Here is a 21,374-nt window from a genome sequence, read left to right on the forward strand (position 1 = left end):
CTACACAGAGGAATTTTTTTCTTTTAAGTAGTGATTGCTTGTTGCATTAATAGCTACTTGGATGTAACATTTCAGTAATGTTATATTTGTGGTAAATGTTCAGCATCGAGGATGGTGCTGGCCATGAATAAATCTTGATCCTAGCCTTTTACAGTGAAGACATCTAACCCACTTTTTTTGTGCATATGGGTATTTATTTTTTATTTTCATTTTTTAAAAGCACTATAAAAATAATACAGATACACTGATCATAAAAGTGTCATAAAGAGGTATTAGGAGTTAAAGGGAGAAGTGTCTTTTATCTTGCTTCTTTTCCCTTGGGTAAACCTCTTTTATTCATTTGTTATTTTTCCAAACCCTATTTTATATTTTTACATGGGTAGGGAAGCAGTTAAGATTTTATTATCTTTAAATGCAATTGGTATGATTCTAGGCTTATTGTTCTCTTACTTTTGTAATCTTCTTGAGATCTAACTTTTTCAGTACACTTGTTTCATTCTTTTTAATGACTGAATATTAATGTCTTATAAGAATGTTCCATCATATATTTAACCATTTCCCTTTTGATGGACATTAGAGGGTTTCTGCACAATCAGTGTTTTCAAACAATGATGCAGTGGTATTCCTTAAATATATTTTTCACTGCTTGGTGAATAGCCCTTTGGGATAACTTTTTTTGAGTGTAATTGCTGGATTTAAGGGAATGCGCATTTTAAATTGTATTAACAAATTACCCTCCAGAATGACCATTCCACTTAATAGTTTGACCAAGAGTTATGGTAGAGTACATTTTCCCTTACATCCTTACCATCTATGGGTATTAGTCATCTTTTAATTTTCTCAAATATTTGTTAACATTGTGGTTATTGAATATTTTTATCTATTCTGTGAATTTTCTTTGCTCATTTCCTTTTGGGTTGTTTTTATTATTGATTTGCCAGGTTTACTTTGTACATTATGGATACTGATCCTTGGTTTTTGTATAAATTGTACTTTATTTTCTTTTGGTCTTTTGCTTGTCTTTTATTTATTGTAGTTCATAATTCTGAAATTAAGAATTTTGAATCTATTTTAGGAAATATAGCTATGATCATAATAAGTATATAATCAATATTATTACATATGTAATTTACCATAATTAAAAAATCACATTAATTATTGCTTAAGCCACCCTTTAAAACTTTTAATGAAAGTATTTCCCACTGATAGCTCATACCCCGAAGTTCTTGATCAACATTTATCTTTAGAAATTTCTTTATTTTGCCGAGTTAGACTTACCATGAATTGAAAGGGGTAGAGTACGAGAAAAGGGAATTATGTGTAGGTAAATTCTGGCATTTCCTAGATGTCTGTGATGGCCTAAGGGCTTACAGGGTAGCTTTCTTCTGGACTATAGCAGACCTAATGAGGGGAAGACATAGCATTTTGGAAAATTTAGCCAGAAATGAGTTGTGGAATCAAATCTCATGAGATTCTATTGATGACATGGGTTTAGATCTGGGAAGTGTTCCTTTGGTAAATATGGGTGATCTGTAATCTTCTCTCTTTCCAGAATGTGAAGAGTATATGGTCTTGTTGTTCTTAAAATAAAACTTATGTACATAAGAGCCCAGAGGAAGAATGAAGCTTGAGGAGATTTATGGGTTGCCAGTTCTTCCCTGGAGAAAAATATGCTGAGAAGTTCTTTTAGTGAGAAACGTGGGGAAAATAGTAAAGGTTAAATGAAATGGTCTTCCTGCAGTTAGGGCAGGAAAGGTGAGAAGAGATTTTGCTAACAAGCTTTGATTGCATATCCTTTTTTGCTCAGTTGAAACACCTAAACAACCTGCTAAGTACCCAGGCACTGTGCTAAAATAAGTAGTATCACTGATACAAAATCAGAAAGTGGCTTCCGGAAGACTATCCTAACTTATGACATGACATTTAAGCTGAATATATATATATTTTTTAAATTTAAATTTAATTAGTCAACATATAGTATATCATTAGTTTCAGATGTAGCGTTCAGAAGTTTTTTTTTTTTTAAAGATTTTATTTATTTATTCGACAGATAGAGATCACAAGCAGGTAGAGAGGCAGGCAGGCAGAGAGAGAGAGAGAAGAGGAATCAGGCTCCCCACTGAGCAGAGAGCCCGATGTGGGACTCGATCCCAGGACCCTGAGATCATGACCCGAGCCGAAGGCAGAGGCTTAACCCTCTGAGCCACCCAGACGCCCCAACGTTCAGAAGTTTTTAAGCTGAATCTTGATGCATGAATAGGACTATACCATGAGTTATAGATGGGGTCTGGGTATTCCAATAGAGGGAACAACATAAGCAAAAGTGTGGCACATTTCCTATTATGTTATTTCATTGGAGAGAAGGTAGTCAATTGAATATTTGATGATTCTGTATTTTGACACTAATACTTGTGACTTTATTTAATTTTAGCATCACAAAATTTGTACATTTATATCTTCATTTGTGTTGTACTAAATCTAAGTCTAATTTATATATTTAACAATAAATATAAGATTTGAAAGTCTTTATTTTTCTTCTAGAAGGTCAGATTCCAAATATTAGGAGTGGTTTAAATTATAAATAGAAAATTTTACTTTGTTAAGAGGTGAATGATCTTAAAAAAATTTTTTTTGAAGATTTTATTTATTTATTTAACAGAGAGATATACAGCAAGAGAAGGAACCACAAGCAGGGGAAGTGGGAGAGGGAGATGCAGGCTTCCCAGTGAGCAGGGAGCCCAATGTGGGGCTCAGTTCTACGACTCTGGGATCATGACCTGAGCCAAAGGCAGACGCTTACCCAGCTGAGCCACCCAGGTGCCCCTTATTTTATTTTATTTTTTATGTAGGCTTCATGCCCAGTATGGAGCCTAATGTGAGGCTTTGACTCATGACCCTGAGATCAAAAGTCAGACGCTTAACTGACTGACTAGTCGGGTTCCTCCCTTATTTCTTTTTATTAAGTAGGTCCCATATTCAGTGTGGAGCCCAGTGCCGGGCTTGAACTCATGACACTGAGACCAATTGGATGCTTAACAACTGAGCCACCTAGATTCCTGTTTGGTGGGAGGAGGGGTCTTGACCACATACCATGTGGTTAACATAAACAGTATAGCAAAGCAGGGGCTTTTTGTTTTTTTTTTTTAAGATTTTATTTATTTATTTGACGGAGATCACAAGTAGGCAGAGAGGCAGGCAGAGAGAAAGGGGGAGGCAGCCCCCCCCCCCCAGCAGAGAGCCCAATGCAGGGCTCCATCCCAAGACCCTGAGATCATGACCTATGGCGAAGGCAGATGCTTAACGACTGAGCCACCCAGGCACCCCTCTTTTTGTTTGTAAATATTTTCCCTTTTCTTGCTGAGCTTTCTGTCAGGGGCAGCACTCCTTCCCTCCCAATCTACTTCTCTGTCATGTGGGAGAAATGAAGTTGATGTTCAGATGAGGTGGAAATTTAGTCGTGGAACCTGGTTGTCTTTGTTGGTGTGGAGAGCTCTAGATGACAGCCATGTTCCTTATAATTCAGAAGACCAGGCTCTTAAATTATATTGTCTTGAGGGTGATGTTAAATGAGACATCACTTGAAATTGGTAATGAACTAACTGTTCCTACATCACTGGGAAATATGCTATGCAGGTAAGAGAAGTGAGGAGACTAGGCCAGAGGCTATATCCAGTGCCTGATATTTATTTATTTATTTATTTATTTACTTACTTACTTTTTAAAGATTTATTCACGTATTTGACAGAGAGAGCGCAGGAGAGCGTGCACAAGCAGGGGGAGCAGCAGAGAGAGGGAAAAGCAGGCTCCCCACAGTGCAGGGAGCCTGATGGGGGCTCGATCCCAGGACCCTGGTGCCCTACCTAGGTGCCCCCTCCACTGCTTGTTTTAAAGTTTACATATTTTGTGGGGTTTTAAGTTCTTTCCAAAATACACACACATACAATTTCTGTCTTGTCAGTTAGTTAAGCTGTGTCTTTGGTTTGTGGAGAGGATGGAAATAAGGTAAAATGAGGGTACGACAGATGAGCTTTGGGAAAGGAGGATAAGATTTCATGTCTTCTTTTGCTTCTTCAGGTTACACAGAGGATTTTCTGGGGATTAATTTTGAAACCACCGCAGTTAAGTGAAGCACTTGCCCATTTTTCTGAGAGGTTATAGCAGTGGTAGAGGTCAGATTACCTTGAGTTTGAACTAGGAAGAATAAATGCTCTGGGCTATTTGCTTTGATGACTTAGAAGCCAGAGGAGAATACTGTTGAAATTCTGCTACTTGGGTAGGCCATTTGTTTTTGTTATAAAATAAAATTATTACTAAAGATGTCCTTAGAAGTTCAGAGATCTCAGATTATTCTCTAAATCTGGGCCCAACCTATTTGGTCATTTAGAGGTTACCAGAGCTTTTGAAAATGGGCTGTATTCCATTCATTTGTTTTTGTCAACAAATATTTAGTGCTTTCTAAGTGTCAGACTATTCTCTCTCATTTGTGAATGTTCTACATGAACCACAGAAAAAGTAAGAGAGAAGACCTAAGAGAGGCACAGCAATTTTTTTCGGCTTTTTTTTTTTTTTTTAAACTATGTACCTGTTCAAAATGGGACACTTCGCTGTGTGGTTTAGGTCAGTGATTCTAACCCATAGAGTCTTGATATGTTGTCAGTTATAAAATGAATAGGAAGTTATCTGTCAATAAAATACTGAATGTTTACAAACGATTTACTTGTAAATTAATCAGGTATGTTTTAGAGTAATGCCTATGATAGTTTTTGCAAATGATTTATTTTAAGAATGAATCAGGTCCATTTTTGTGTAATGCCTACAGTAGTTTAGCCTTCATGTACTTGTGTTCTCTGTTTTCTTAAGTAGAGGAGTCATAGGGTTATAGTCATTATAGTTTGGGAAGTTGTAAGTGTCTATGGTTTGCCATCAGACGTGTACTGGTGGAGAATTGCTTGAGAATTCGTTGTTCTAGGGTTAGAGAAATGAATGAGACATCTGGTCAATGCTCTACATCTTTCTGTCTAGGGGAATTGATAAGACTGCAGTTGTCTCTAATACAAAAGTAATACATGCTTTAAACTATGGGAGAGAATACTAAGTAATAATGTGTGCCTGCCACATGAAAGTTGAACTCAGGATTCAACTTGTTGAGCCCTTACTATACGCCCATGAGCTCTGTTAACTGTTGAGTATATCATGATACATGGGGCACTCTTGCTTTTAGTGTTCAGTAAGTGGTGTTTGGATCTGACTCTGGAAGAGAGGTGATATTTAGGTTGGTGGTTTGGGGGCAGAGGTGGAAGAAGGTGGTACTTTCACAGGACCTTGAAGGATGAGTAGCAATTAGGCATTTGGAGATGGAAGCGGAGCAACGTCAACAGTGTCATAGTCGCAGAGTCTTTTCTGAGACTGTTAGGTGTGCTTTCTGACTTAATTGCAGGCTTTCTGAACTTGGTTAAGGCTGAGCAGATAAGTTGCTGCCAGACTGAGGTCAGTTGCTTTGAAGAATTGATGGGACTACTGACAGTGCTTCTTCGTTCTCAGATAGCAGTGATACTCCTGAAGTGTTTGCCTGGATCTCTCTGTTGGTAAGGTTGCTTTCCTCCTACCTAGCTGTTATTCTTTGGCCTTAAGGTATTTTAAAGTATTTTTTTCTGAGTTGTTTGAAAATAAATTGCAGACTTCTACTCCTAAATACTTTGGTGTGTATTTCTTACATTTTATTACCATAATATAATTATCAAAATCAGGACCTTATTCAGACTTCAAGGATTTTGTTGGTACCTATTACCTTATTTATGGAAGTGATCTTGTCTTCATTCAGTATACTCTTTTTCGGGAACTTGCTTTTTTATGTTGATAAATTTGAAAAGAAATCCAGAAAGATACAAGAATAATAAAACCAACATTCATGTCTCCCACTGCCCAGAACTGTTGGTATTTGTTCATGCATGCCACAGGTCCTTACATCAGCCTGAGGTGGCTCTGCTTATTTGGGCCACTTGTTACCTCACTCTTTCCTTGCTGCCCACTCTACTCCGGCCACATGGCCTCCTTGCTACCCTGCAGATACAGCAGGTATGCTCTTACCTGTCAGCTTGCATTTGGTACACTTTTATTGAATACCTTTTATACCTGACCAGAGCAAATAGATCCATTGGAAGACTTGTTTCTTTATTTCTTCTTCTTTTTTTTTTTTCAAGATTTTATTTATTTATTTGACAGAGAGAGATCACAAGTAGGCAGAGAGGCAGACAGAGAGAGGGGGAAGTAGGCTCCCTGCTGAGCAGAGAGCCTGATGTGGGGCTCGATCCCAGGACCCCGGAATCACAACCTGAGCTGAAGGCAGAGGCTTAACCCACTGAGCCACCCAGGCGCCCCAGAAGACTTATTTCTTAAGTAGTGGGTAATATTTAATTAATCAGGTCATTCTTTCAATTACTTCAAGTAACTCAGGTCAATTACTTGAACATTTCTTATGTACCAAAACTTTGAGGGGAAGAAAGGAAAGCTGGAAAAGGTTAGGAAAACACAGAAAGTTGCATAACTGATCCCTTTGACCTCAGGGAATGGATTAGTTGTTAGAATGGATTGTCTTGGACACTTCCAGTTGATAAATGGGAGAATTGCATTATTGATTGATAGCCCAGCTGAACTGTTTCTAGATTTGCCATAATGTCAACAACTCTTTTCAACACAAAATATCAAGTAACTCCTTGTTTTTTGATGCAGTGATTCTTTTTTCTAAGATTACTGTTGGATATGGGGATTAAAAAAACATGTATGATCAAATAAAGAATCTGTTTTGAAAGTTAATGTGAAAAAGTATTTTAGTATTTTTTTTAAGATGTTTAAAGTTATATTACTTAAGTTACTCATTAATTTTTTTTCATGGAAAAATATAACATGGCAGGAACTTAAGGTTGTCCCAGACTGTGTGGACTTAGTATCATTATTTTTGAGCAATAAGGAAACAACAATGAAAGGTTTTTCTTAAACTTTGATTTTTAAAGTAAAATACAATTTCTTACAATCTGAACACTAAAGTATACTAATTATTTATAAGTATTCTTTTTTTTTTTAAGATTTATTTATTTATTTTAGAGACCAAGTGGTTGTGGGAAGGAGCAGAGGGGGAGAGAGAATCCTGAAGCAGACTTCCTGCTGAGTGTGAAGCCCACCAGGACTTTATCCCAGGACCCTAAGATCATGACGTGAGCCAAAATCAATGGTCAGCCACCTAACCAACTGAGCCAGCCAGGCGCCCCAATGAGTATTAATTCTTGATGAATTTTTATAACTCTGAATTAAGTTAGCTGGGACCTCTATTTAAAAAATTATTTTATGGGGGCGCCTGGTTGATTCAGTTGGTAGAGCATGTGATTCTTGGTCTCAGGGTTGTAAGTTTGAGCCCCTTGTTGGGTGTAGAGATTCCTTAAAAATAAAATCTTTTTTTTAAAAGATTTTATTTATTTATTTCACAGAGAGAGATCACAAGTAGGAAGGGCAGTGGGGGAAGCAGGCTCCTCACTGAGCAGAGAGCCTGATGCAGGGCTCAATCCCAGGATCCCCTGAGATCATGACCCGAGCTGAAGGCAGCAGCTTAACCTACTGAGCTACTCGGGCGCCCCTAAAAATAAAATCTTAAAAAAAATTACTTTATCAAGTCATTTTGCTGAATATTTTCCTCTCCTAAATTTCAAAACCAGTACATGCCAGGAAAAATTAAAACCATGTAAAAGAAAATAAAAAGTGAAATATCCTTCCATATATAGATAGCATTCTCACTCTTGAAGGAGCTGTGGTCCAGTTTGGTGTATAGCCTTCCATCCTTCCAGACATGGTTCTAGAATATACACAAACATACATATATAGATATAACTTCAAAAAACGCAGTAATGGGGTGCCTGGGTGGCTCAATCATTAAGCGTCTGCCTTCAGTTCAGGTCATGATCCCAGGGTCCTGGGTTTGAGCCCCACATCATGCTTCTTGCTCAGCGGGAAGCCTGCTTCTCCCTCTCCTACTCCCCCTGCTTGTGTTCTCTCTCTCCCTCTCCGTCAAATAAATAAACAAATAAATCTTTAAAAACAACAACAACAACAACAAAACACAAAAACACAGTAATAAAATCATATTCTTACATTATTCAGTGGGTTATAATTTTCATTTATGGTATTTTTCCGCGTTGGTTCCTATATCCTTTCTGAAAAATTCTTGTTATTTCTAATTTTTCACTCTTCTGTTTTATAGGCAAAGAGCCTAATATTTGGCAAAAAGGACTTAACATAGTCTCACACTTTTTACTGGCTGGTGATATAGGATCTCTGACTTCCATCTTCCAACTGAGTGCCTAAAGCCATTTGATGACATTTTGGGTGCTAATATAAATTGAGACATGAACACAATGTGTCTGTTGTGTTCTAGGGAACAGAATTCCCACAGCTCTTGAGGGCACTTATTAAAGCATTGTGTATACTCTGAGTAAGAGGCTAAGTAGGGTGGCCAGGTTTGAAGAGGAGTGTGTGGTATAAGTGATGTCAGTACTCCAGACAGGGTGGTGCCTTTTGGAATTCTTTAATTTGAGGGAGGAAGATGTGTTGATCTGGAAACAGAATGATGTTTCTGGTATTTCTTTTGGAACATGGGGTTAGTGGTGAGTACAGGGTGATCTAGAAAGATGGCTGGGAGAGAGATTGTTTTGGTGAGGATTCATTCAGCAGGAATGTATTATGTAAGTAAGCAGGAAGGAGGGCAGTATCATCATCAGGAATATCCAGCAGGGTCCCTGGAGGCCAGGATGCTGTCGCATTAGTCACTATTTAGTGATTGCTCTCCTGAGCTGGTACCAGTCTTGGCATTTCTAACCTGGGATGGAGTCCCAATCCAGGAAATTTGTGTGAAGAAAGCTCTTGACCGCAGAAGGAGGAGGAGCCTGGGAAGTCGGTGCCATCTAGTCCTGAGCAAAAGAGAGGTGTTAGCCATAGCTCTGGCGTTTGGAGCAGCTCTGCCATCTTGTGGAATAAATGCTTAATGATTTTTGTGAGGACTGAGTGCCGAGGTTTGCAAGGAAAGCCTTGCCAGGGTTGTTTTCCTCCCACTTGGCTGTTCTGTGGCCTCGAAGTTTTTTTGCATATTTTTTTTTTTCTGCACATATTAAAAAAAAAATTTTTTTTAAATAAGTAAGCTCTACCCCCAATGCAGGACTTAAACTCACAACTTCCAAGATCAAGAATCACATGGTCTGGTTTCTAAGCCAGCCAGGGACCCCTCTGCATGCATGCATGCATATATATATATATGTTTTTTTTTTAAAGATTTTATTTATTTATTTGACAGACAGAGATCACAGGTAGGCAGAGAAGCAGACAGAGGGAGAGGAGGAAGCTCCCCGCGGAGCAGAGAGCCCGATGCGGAGCCTGATCCCCGAACCCCGGGATCATGACCTGAGCCTAAGACAGAGGCTTTAACCCACTGAGCCACCCAGGCGCCCCTGCATATTTTTTTTTTAATAAGTTTTAAGACTGAAATTACAAAAAGTTAGAAAAGTAGTACAAAGAATTCCTATATATCTTCAGTCACATTCCCCCACTAGCTTGCAATTTGCCATGTTTGCTTTATTATTATTATTTTTTAATGATTTTTTTTTTTAAAAAGCAGGCTCCATGCTGGGCAAAGCTTTGAACTCAAAACCCTGAGATCAAGACCTGAGCTAAGGTTGAGATGGATGCTTAACTGACTGAGCCACCCAAGTGCCACCCCATCACTTCTTTTTTTTTTTTTTTTAAAGATTTTATTTATTTATTTGACAGAGAGAGATCACAAGTAGGCAGAGAGGCAGGCAGAGAGAGAGAGAGAGAAGAGGAAACAGGCTCCCTGCTGAGCAGAGAGCCCGATGCGGGACTCAATCCCAGGACCCTGAGATCATGACCTGAGCCGAAGGCAGCGGCTTAACCCACTGAGCCACCCAGGCGCCCCACTTCTTTTTTTTTTTAAATCTGTTTTTTTCTTCTCTATTTTTCTTTCTTTTTTTTTTTTTTTTAAAGATTTTATTTATTTATTTGACAGAGATCACAAGTAGGCAGAGAGGCAGGCAGGGGGGTGTGGGGAGCAGGCTTCCTGCTCAGCAGAGAGCCTGATGTGGGGCTCGATCCCAGGACCCTAAGACCATGACCTGAGCTGAAGGTAGAGGCTTTAACCCACTGAGCCACCCAGGCGCCCCATCCTTCTCTATTTTTAATATTTTATTTATTTGACAGAAAGAGAGAGAATGCACAAGCAGGGGTGCCGGAGGCAGAGGGAGAAGCAGGCTCACCTCTGAGCAGGGAGCCTGCTATGGGACTCTATCCCACGGCCCTGGGAACATTACCTGAGCTGAAGGCAGATGCTTAACTGACTGAGCCACCCAGGCATCCCTATTGCCTCTTTAAAAAAGTATTATTTCTGAATTATTTGGCATAAGTTGCAGAACTTTACCATAAACATTTCAGTGCATATTTCCTAAAAACAAGGACATTCTCTTATATTACTACAATATGATTACAAAATCAGGACCTTATTCTGACTTTTTCAGTTGTTCTAATAATGTCCTTTATAGCAAAAGTAGGAAAAATATTTTTTCCTGGTCAGGATCCAATCCAGGGTAACACATTGGATTTCATTGTTTGTTTCTTTAGTTTCCTTTCATCTGAAATAATTCTTCAGTCTTTCTTCAAGGTCTTTCATGACCTTGACATTTCTGAAGGATGTGATGTCTCTCAGTTTGGTGTTTTCTGATGTATCCTCATGAGTAGATTTATGTTAATAACTTTTAGTAGATGTACCATATAGGCAACATGTTCTTTTTAAGTGCATTCTGTCAAAAGGCACATGATGTCTTTTTGTTCCATTTATCAGTGATGTTAATGATCACTTAGCTAAGGTAGTTATCTGTTCTGTAAAGCTATTATTTTTCCCTTTAAAACTAATAGATTTCTTGTTAGAGGATACTTTGAGGCTATGTAAATATTTTGTTTCTCCATGAAACATTCACTTACTATTTTAGCATCTTTTGGTATTTCTTGTCTGAAACAGGTTTTACTCTGATGACTGCCAAATAGTGATTTCTTTCTTTCTTTTTTTTTTTTTAAAGATTATTCTGTATTTACTTGACAGACAGAGGTCACATGTAGGCAGAGAGGCAGGCAGAGAGTGAGGGAGGAAGCAGGCTCCTTGCTGAGCAGAGAGCCCAATGCGGGGCTCCATCCCAGGACACTGAGATCATGACCTGAGCTGAAGGCAGAGGCCCAACCCACTGAGCCACACAGGTGCCCCCAAATAGTGATTTCTAACTTTAATAATTTCTTTTATATTTTATTAGTTTATATTCTATTATAAGGAAGAGATTTCCCGTCTTTCTTTTTTTATGTGTATCTGCATGGATTCATAGATTCTTGCTTTGTTCTATGAGTTATAATCTGTGTTTGTCATTTTTTTCTTTTTAAAAGATTATTTGAGAGAGGGAGAGAGAGAGCATGAGCAAGCAGAGGGGCAGAGTGAAAGAGAATATCAAGTAAACACCCTGCTGAGCACGGAGCCCATTGTGGGTCTCTTATCTCATGACCCTGAGATCATGACCTGAGCCAAAGTCAAGAGTTGAATGCTTAACCAAATGAGCCAGAGGGGCGCCTGATGTGTATATGGTTATTTATTTAAATACCCACGTTGTCCCAGATTTAGCCAGTGAGAACCTTTCAGACTGGTTGCTGTATCTTCTTCATTCTATGAGCATTTCCTTATATATATATATTTTAAAGATTTTATTTACTTACTTAAAGAGATTTATTTATTTAATTTTTAAAAAAAGATATTGTATATTCATTTAAGAGAGGGAGCTGGGGGTGGGTAGAGGGAGAGGTAGAAGCAAACTCCCCGCTGAGTAGGGAGTCCGACACAGGACTTGATCCAAGGACCCTGGGATCATGACCCAAGCAAGCTGAAGGCAGATGCTTAACCAACTGAGCCACCCAGGCACCCCTAAAGATTTTATTTTTTATTTTTATTTATTTATTTATTCTTTTTTTTTTTTTTTTTAAGATTTTATTTATTTATTTGACAGACAGAGATCACAAGTAGGCAGGGAGGCAGGCAGAGAGAGAGGAGGAAGCAGGCTCTCCGAGGAGCAGAGAGCCTGATGCAGGGCTCGATCCCAGGACTCTGGAATCATGACCTGAGCCGAAGGCAGAGGCTTTAACCCACTGAGCCACCCAGGCACCCTAAGATTTTATTTTTAAGTGATCGCTATACCCAATGTGGGATTCAAACTCACAACCCTGAGATCAAAAATTACATGTTGGACCAATTTAACCAGCCAGCCCCACCCTACCCTGCCTCTTCTTCTTTTTTTTCTTAAATGTGAGCACTTCTTTATTTTCTGATTTAACAAGATGTTTCAAGGGGTGCCTGGGTGGCTCAGTCATTAAGTGTCTGCCTTCTGTTCAGGTCATGATCCCAGGGTCCTGGGTTTGAGCCCCACATTTGGGTTCCCTGCTCAGTGGGAGGCTTGCTTTTCCCTCTCTGTCTACAGCTCCCCCTGCTTGTATTTCCTCTCTTGCTATGTCTCGCTCTGTCATATAAATAAATAAAATAAAAAACAAAAACATAAACAAGATGTTTCAGCTCATCTTGTACTTACTCATCCTTTCAGCAAGGGATTCAGAACCTTGGATTTCCTCAGGCAGTCCCGATTTCTTATAAGTAAAGAATTGTAATTAGAAACCAAGATATGGGTGCTAGGTATGCTTATTGCTCCTTGGGTATACATAGAAAATATGGAAGTTCCTCTTACTGCCTGCATTTCTAAACCAAGCCCTTCTCCACTATCAACATCTTGATTTTTGTCTTTCTGGTTTCTTTTCTATGCATCTAAGAAAAAAAAAATTACTTACTTTTTAAAAAATAATCTCTGCCCCCAGTGCTCCTCTGACTGAGCCAGTCAGGCATCCCCCTTTCTATGTATTTTTATATTATCTTTTTTTCCCTACCTGTAACCATACATGGGGTCATATACTATGGTATGGACTAGGCAACTTCCTGTTTTCACTTAGTCTGTCTTGAGATTATCAAGACAATCAATATTTATTCTTTTAAATAGCTGATTAGAATTACATAATGTAGACTTGCCATAATTTATTTAACTGTTCCTCTACCTAAGGACATTTTTTTTTAATTTGATGTATTTGACCAGACTTGCTGTGAACATTTAAATCCATTTATGTTTGTTTTTGATTGCCTTTTGTTGCTTCAGAGCTGATAAAGTTATTTATTCACAGACCTGAAAAATGTACCCATTATAGTATTGGAAGTGCATGTCAGAAAAGTGTTAAACTACTGGGATCACATGGTGTCATTGCTGACAAGAATACCAGCTGTATTAGGGGGTGGTGCTGAGGGCCCATACCTCAGACAACGGGAAGTAGTCCTTATCTTCTGGCTGGAGAAGTGGCAAATAACAGGATCCAGGAGCTCATCTGAAGTCCCAACGATGAGGTGCATCAGGAGATCATTAGTGCCAGGAGTTGACAGGCATTTGGTCCCTGAGAGCCACGGCCATCTGGGCAACCTCCTGCACGTGAAGTGGGCTGAGTTTGGATAGAAGTGAGCATCTGGCCAAGCCATGGAAGAATGGCAGGAGAGGGCAAAGCCTGAGCAGAGGTGTGAGCTATGAGAGCATGAAGCAGTTTGGTGGGCCCGTAGTCAGGGAGCTGCTGAGGCCTCATTGTGGAGTAATGGGAGATGAGTTTGGAAAGCAAGGGGGTACTTAGATTGAGAAGGGCTTGGAATACTGGGATATGATCAATGAGACTAAATATCACAGTCATAATCCTCTGTGAGGTTTGAGGTTCTGGTCATGGGTATTTAAAAAAGGGTTAAATAGGGTATTATTTCTAAGCCATGTTTCAGAAAACATAGTTTAAAAAGTTCTTTTAGTATAAAGTTAATGTATGTTTATCATAAAAGGGAAAGTATAACAACAATACCCAAGTATATAGAAAACGAGAGGGTTCTGATCTTGCTATTATCTACTGCTATGTAACAATATTACACAAACATAGTGGCTTAGAACAGCACATTTGTTTTCTGATAGTTTCTGTGAATGAGGAATCCAGGCTGAACTTACCTGGGTCTGGCAGGACTTTAGTCAAGGAGGGCTGTGTTCTCATCTGAAAACTCTGCTGGGGAAAGATTTGCTTTCTGACCCACATGGCAGAAAGCATTCAGTTCCTTTCATGCTGTCAGCATTCAGTTCCTTTCATGCTGTCAGGTTCAGGGCCATGGGGTTCTTGTTGGTACTCTCAGATTCTTGTCCTATGGGCTTTTTCATAGAGTAGCCCCCAGTGTAGCAGCATGTTTCATCAAGCCTTTAGAGGAGAAGATGTGCTAGTAAGGTAGATGTTAAATAATATAATCACAAAAGTTTTTTTCAAGAAAGGTAACATACTGTTGCCTTTGTTCATTCCAGTAGAGGCAAGTTATAAGTCCTGCCTATTCTCAGGGGGGAGGGGTTTACACATAGATGTGAATACCAGGAGGTAGGGATTATTAGGAGATATTTTATAATTTATTTTCCTCCATTCTCCTCTCAAAAGTAAAGAAGACATTCTTAGAGTTACTATTCTACTTTTTTTTTAATTTAAAGATTTTTATTTATTTATTTGTCAGAGAGAGAGCGAGAGAGCAAGTGAGCACATAAGCAAGGGGAGAGGCAGCCAGGGAGAAGCAGGCTCTCTGCTTGGGACTTGATCCCAGGGATCCTGGGATTATGACCTGAGCTGAAGGCAGCTGCTTAACCAGCTCAGCCACTCAGGTGTCCCTAGAGTTATTCTTAAAAGCAAATTCAAATTCTGTCGACCATTTTTCTCTGTATATGTCAATGTACAGTAGTAATTTTGGGAGAGGTAAAAACAAAAGGTGACACTTAAGATTTTGGCCTCAGAGCCCAGGAGAGATTTCTGTGCTTTGCCTTGATTCCTCCAAACAAAAATCTGTTAAACCTGAGGAAAAGCACAGAACAGTTTATTTATTTATTTGACACAGAGAGAGAGAGATCATAAGTAGACAGAGAGTCAGGCAGAGAGAGAGGAGGATGCAGGCTCCCTGCTGAGCAGAGAGCCTGATGTGGGCCTCCATCCCAGGACCCTGGGATCATGACTTGAGCTGAAGGCAGAGGCTTAACCCACTGAGCCACCCAGGTGCCCTGAGCACAGAGCATTTATGTAAGAACACCACTAACAACTTGCAGGAACCAATAACTTGGTTCCAGTAATTTACTTTCTACCCAAAGGGTAATTTGATTAATCTTAGCTTTTGAACCAGGCTCCCTTGAGGATTTAATTTTCATATTTTCTGCCTTCTGTGTTCTAGTAACTGCTGCCTTGTTGACAACAGATGGATGATGTCACTTAGCTGGCTGGTGCCATCAGTGACATATGATCCAGATAGACTCCCACTGGGAAGTATTCACCTGTGTGAGACCTGGCCACTCTGCAGACTGTGTGTGGCCCAGTGGGCCCTTTGGGCAGCCAGCAGCTCTCCTAGTTTTTGACCATGCTTTTAGCACCATATCTTTATTTTTTTTTTTAAGATTTTATTTATTTTTTGACAGAGAGCGAGAGGGGGAGCACAAACAAGGTGAGTGGGAGAGGGAGAAGCAGGCTCCACCAAGCAGGGAGTCTGATGTAGGGTTTGATCCCAGGACCTCAGGATCATGACCTGAGCCGAAGGCAGACACTTAATGACTAAGCCACCCAGGCACCCCAGCACCATGTTTTTTTCGCCACATGAACACTGTTCTAATGAGTAGTATAATATAGAAACATAAAAGCACTGTATTCTTTCTGTTGTAAAGATAATATGGCTGTTATACCTTTTTAAAAAGCATGGAAGAGTAGAAAACAGTTGTTTTTCTTTTTACTTGAAGTCTCATAACCAAAGGATTGCCATTATTTTTACTACTGTATTGTATATATTCTAGTAATTTATTTATTTATTTATTTATTTATTTATTTATTTTTAAAGATTTTATTTATTTATTTGACAGAGAGAGATCACAAGTGGGCAGAGAGGCAGGCAGAGAGAGAGGAAGGGAAGCAGGCTCTCCGCTGAGCAGAGAGCCCGATGCGGGACTCGATCCCAGGACCCTGAGATCATGACCTGAGCCGAAGGCAGCGGCTTAACCCACTGAGCCACCCAGGCACCCTCTAGTAATTTTTTTAAAAAGGTTTTTATTTATTTATTTGACAGAGAGATCACAAATAGGCAGAGGTAGGCAGAGAGAGAGGCGGAAGCAGGCTCCCTGCTGAGTAGAGAGCCTGACGCAGGGCTTAATCCCATGACCTGAGCCGAAGGCAGAGGCTCAACCCACCGAGCCACCCAGGCGCCACAGTACATAATTTTTAAAATCATAATATTTCTCTTGTGGGTTTCCTTTGGTATAATTATGCTGTGCATATTCTATTTTTATTTTTTTCAAAGATTTTTTTTATTTGAGAGGGAGCAAGTGAGAGAACACAAGCAAGGGGAGTGGCAGAGGAAGAGGGAAAATCAGGCTTTCCCCTGAGCAGGGAGCTCTAGGCCAGGCTGGGTCCCAGAACCCCCAGATCATTATCTAAGCTGAAGGCAGATGCTCAACTGACTGAGCCACCCAGGCGCCCCCATATTCTATTTTTAAATTCTTTGAAAATGTAAAATATTTTGCTGGTTACATCATTTTTTATTGTCCCTATTGTGCTTTTATTACCAAACTTGAGTGTTTGATTATTAAAGTGGACAATTAGATGTTAAAATTTTTCAGGTTGTGTCACTGATAGAGGGACCTATGGCTGGGATTTTGCACAACTTTGATTTTTTAAACAAACAACCATGCAGTCAGTGACAATCATGATGACAACTAATACTCAAGTAACTTGCTGTAGTTAATAATGGGTTTTCTCTTCTGTTACCTCAAGGAAACATGTTAGAGTCTTGTGAAATAAGTACTTTTCCTCCCATTTGGTGAGGATATAGTCTTGGAGAGGCCAGCTTTCTTGTTTAATGTTGCAATACACCAAGGTAAGTATCATAGAAGTAAAGAATGGAATGTGTCCCCCATTTCAGCATTTCAGAATAATGAGCAGAACGAACTGTAAGACATAGAAAGAGATAGATACTGTAAGATTTATTTTACATGAAGTCCTTAATGGGAATTCAAAGAAGACAGGTAGATTCTTTTTTTTTTTTTTTTTTTTTTTAGGTTTTATTTATTTATTAGAGAGTGTCCATGAGTGGGGGGATGGAAAGGCAGAGGGAGAAGCAGATCCCCACTGAGCTGGGAGCCTGATGTGGGGCTCAATCCTAGGACCCTGGGATCATGACCTGAGCCAAAGACAGATGCTTAAACCTAGTAAGCCACCAGGGGCCCTGGCAGGGTAGAGTCTTTTCTGCTGAGAGGCTAAGGCAAAAGCATTATGCAAATAGATAGCATTTGAAGGATGAGCAGGGCTTGGTTTGCAAGTGAGAGAGGTATGCCAAACCAAAGCAATCATGTGACCTACACTGGCTATACTGGCAGCTTTCATTGTGTGTACAGAAGGCTTGTCTTGGCCATCTTTATACAAAATCTAAGATAAAATGATGAAGTCTGGAAAATACCACTTTTTTATTTCTCCTAAAATTAGTTGGGTTAAAACTAGTACCAGGTTTTTGCAAGGTCTTCTTGAAGAAGGAAGCAATTACTTAAGTCTTGGGATGTTTATAGTTTTTGCTGTTGTTTCATTCTAATTTAATATGTCCCGAATAGTTTATCATCGTTAAAAAGTTAGCCTAAACATTATTTTATTACTATATAACATTTTTATTGACAGTTTGGTGGATCCAAAATTATAGTTAATTGTGTAATACAATCGATTTTGACAAAGGTTATTTTCCATAACTGATTTATACCCTATTGGCTGCTTTTCTCAACCTGGTGCTTATGTTGTTTTTCCTGACAGTGCAAGGCAGATTATTGACAGGCTGAATTAGAATGGTTTGTATATCAACAGTTTATACTCACTGAGTTCAGTTTATGAGGGAATCTGACTTATCAAACTTCTGTGGTCAAATATTCATAATTCTCAAATCATTCTTTTTTAAATAGTTATTCCTTTGGGCAAAACCAGTGACTCATTTTGTTTCATTGATGTTGCCATTTTGAAAAGAGCTCTTGATTTGGTCAGGGGCTTTGTGATAGTGACTTCTGGCAGTGTCTTCTCTTCTGGGGGGTTTCTCTGTTTACTTGAGCTGCTGTGATACTATTCCCATGTCTTAGAGGCAGGTGGCCAACCTAAGTGCCATGCTTGTTTACCTTTGGAGGTCCAACTGTTCTTGCCTTCTGCTTGGCTGTGAGGAACCAAGGGTTTTATTTCTGGGGATGAAGAGTTTTTACGCTGCCACACTAAACTTACTTCCTTTTGAAAACTGGATTGATAGACTATCTGTCTTCATCCATTCAAGCTGCTGTAACAGAATACAGGTGGCTTATAAACAATAATGTTTATATCTCACAGTTGAGGAGCCTGGAAAGTCCACGATCAAGGCACCAGCAGATTCATTGTCTAGTAAAAGCCTGCTTCCTAGTTAGAAAGCAGCAGTCTTCTCACTATGTCGCCATGTGGCAGAAGGGGAAAGGGAACTCTCTGGGGTCTCTTTTATAAGGTTACTAGTCCCGTGGGCTCTGTTGTCATGGCCTAATCAGCTCCCAAAGGCGCCACCTCCAAAAACCAACATATTGGGGATTAGGTTTTTACATATTAATTTTGGGGATCTATAGCACTATCAGACCAAGTGCATCTTTATTTCAGCAGATAGTTTGAGCACATCTTTCTTGAAATCTCTGTCTGAATCAGTAGGAGATAGATGCATAAGTGTATTGGGAATCTGCATAGATGAAATTGAACTGGCTCAGGCAGTTCTACCTGAGAGAGTGTAGATTCATTGCTTGGTGTGAGCCTGGAGACTGTCCTCAGCTCTGTCCCACTGGATCTTTATCAACAACTTAGATAAAGATCTGAATATATAGAATTACAGAATCAAGAGTTAAAAACTTCTTGCACTAAAATAATCTCATGGAGTTTGTTAGGGATAAATATGTAACTTCCAATATGTAGTTTGACAAAACTGTTTGGGGAAAATGGAAATGTACTTTAATTCACATTTTTAAAAGGCAAAAAGAAAAAAAAAGTTCAGGATTTTCTTGGACTAAGCTGGTACTTTCCAGCACCCTGTAATGTGTTTATTTAAAAAATGTAGTGAATTTATAAAACCCTTTGGCTGCATTAGTAAAAGTATGCTGTTTTGAAAGGTGGGGGTAATAATCCTATTGAGTGGCCATATTAGGAATCTTGTGGTTGGTTTGGATTTCACATTTTTTAGAAGAATGCAGAAAAGACAGTGCTTATAGAGTTACATGTCTGCAGCCAGAGCTTATGAGGACTGGTTGAAGGAATGTTTCAGTGTGGTTGATAATTATAATAGCTGTCTCCAGCCACATTCCATAAAGGACATAAGCCTGTTTTTCAAGATGTATTTAATATTTGAAATGAACAGCTTTGTGCCAGGCGCATACATTATAGCCTTCTCTTACCTCTTTAAAATAGGTTGTATTTATTCTCTTTTATAGATACTGATTGAGAATAGTTTAGAAAATATGCACAACTTATATATACAGCTAAGAAAGGTAGAGCTGGTATTTAAAGTTGAGCTGATTCCATTATACCATACTACTTTTTTTAAAGATTGATTTATTTATTTTAGAGAGGGGGAGAGGAAGCCTGAGCTAGAAGAAGGTTAGAGGCAGAGGGAGAGGGAGAGAGAGAATCTCAAACAGATTGCACTGAGCACAGAACCCAACATAGAGCTCAATCTCACGACCCCGAGATCATGACCTGAGCAGAAACCAAGAGTCAGATGCTTAACCGACAGAGCCGCTCAGCTGTCCCTTGTCTGCAGTGATTTTTGAGACTGTCACAATGGAAAAAGTAATTATTAGGTTGAACTGTGTGATGTAACTAATGTTTAACCTTCTTAATGTACAAAAAATGGCAAATTCACGTGGTTCAACTTACTAGGTCCAAGAGGAGGAAATCCAGAGCAATCGCTTGTAATTTCTTTTACGAAATAATTTTAGGATATATTGGAGGTTTGAGTTTTGTATATGTGTTGCCGAAGCGAGCACTGGAGGTTAGAGTTTTGAATTTCTCCACTGCCATGCTTTTCCAGTACAACCATTTGTATAAATTCCATTTTATTTCATGTTACTTTTCTTCTCTTAACTGCATCTTATTGATTGGTACCTCTTTATTTTATCTCTCATTAGAGATAGAAAGTGATTTTAAGGCATTTTGCTTTGGGATGTGTGTGTATCTGTATAATTTTTCACTTGTATAAATTGCCCATATAATGGCATCTGTCACATCACCAGCATAACAACTTCGTAATCATACCCTAGTGCTGATTTTGAAATATAGAATATGATTTAGATGGAGTTAAAAATTTTTTTTTTCTGATGACGGAATGGTATTTGAAAATGTAGTCCTAATATTTACCAGTGGTTCAGTATGCTTTCTGCTTCTAATGGAAATTGTATCACTGCATTAAGGAAAAATTTGGTTCACTCAAGAAAGGTCCACTCAGAATATTCTTGGGTGACCTATTCAAGTAGAGTAGAAGAATTTGAGTTTAACATGATTGCTCTCATTGAGGTGAGGGCATTGTTAAGGCAGTCTTCAATAAACTCTTTCCAAGACACATGCATTCCTTGTGACAGCTCTTATTTTTTTGTCATTGATAACATGATAGACCATTGCCTTCTGGTTTGGGGCGGGGGGTGGTTTCAAACTTTTTCTGGCTCTTTAAATTTGATTATTGACTTCTGACTCCTTATGCCTTCGGATCCATTTATTTGGTTGTCATTTTTTCTCTTACTATCTCTGAGTCCCTTTGTTCCAACAAAGTACACAATAGCAAAATGTCAAAAACCTTCGTAACAGTTACGCTATCTTTGTGTAGAAACCATTGTGAGATCCTTTTGGTTTCATAAAGAGATCCCACCACAATATTCCCTAGTTCTGTCGACACATGCAGGTACCAGGATGGTAATAAGTCTGAATCTGGTCCAACTCATCAGTAGTAAGTGCTGGGATGGGTCCTTGATTTTTTTGTTTTTAAGGGATTTCCCCCCATTCTTTCCCCGTAGTTTATAAACTTGAGAACTTGTATGGCTGCTTAACAAACAAACAAACAAAAAACATGTTGATCTTTTCTTTCAGAAGATGAATCATGGTTGAGTCTGTATTATTTATCCTGAAGTTGTATCCATTCTCTC

At 39.0% G+C, this 21,374-nt stretch overlaps 1 protein-coding gene across 4 annotated transcripts in view; it reads left to right on the forward strand.

Annotated features, from left to right (window-relative positions):
- The window catches only part of PHF20 (PHD finger protein 20), a 145,697-nt gene that overhangs the window by 83,872 nt on the left and 40,451 nt on the right, over window positions 1-21,374 (forward strand). The window lies entirely within an intron of this gene.

This window comes from Mustela nivalis (assembly GCF_964662115.1).
Source record: "Mustela nivalis genome assembly, chromosome: 8".
In the NCBI taxonomy this organism is placed as follows: domain Eukaryota; kingdom Metazoa; phylum Chordata; class Mammalia; order Carnivora; family Mustelidae; genus Mustela; species Mustela nivalis.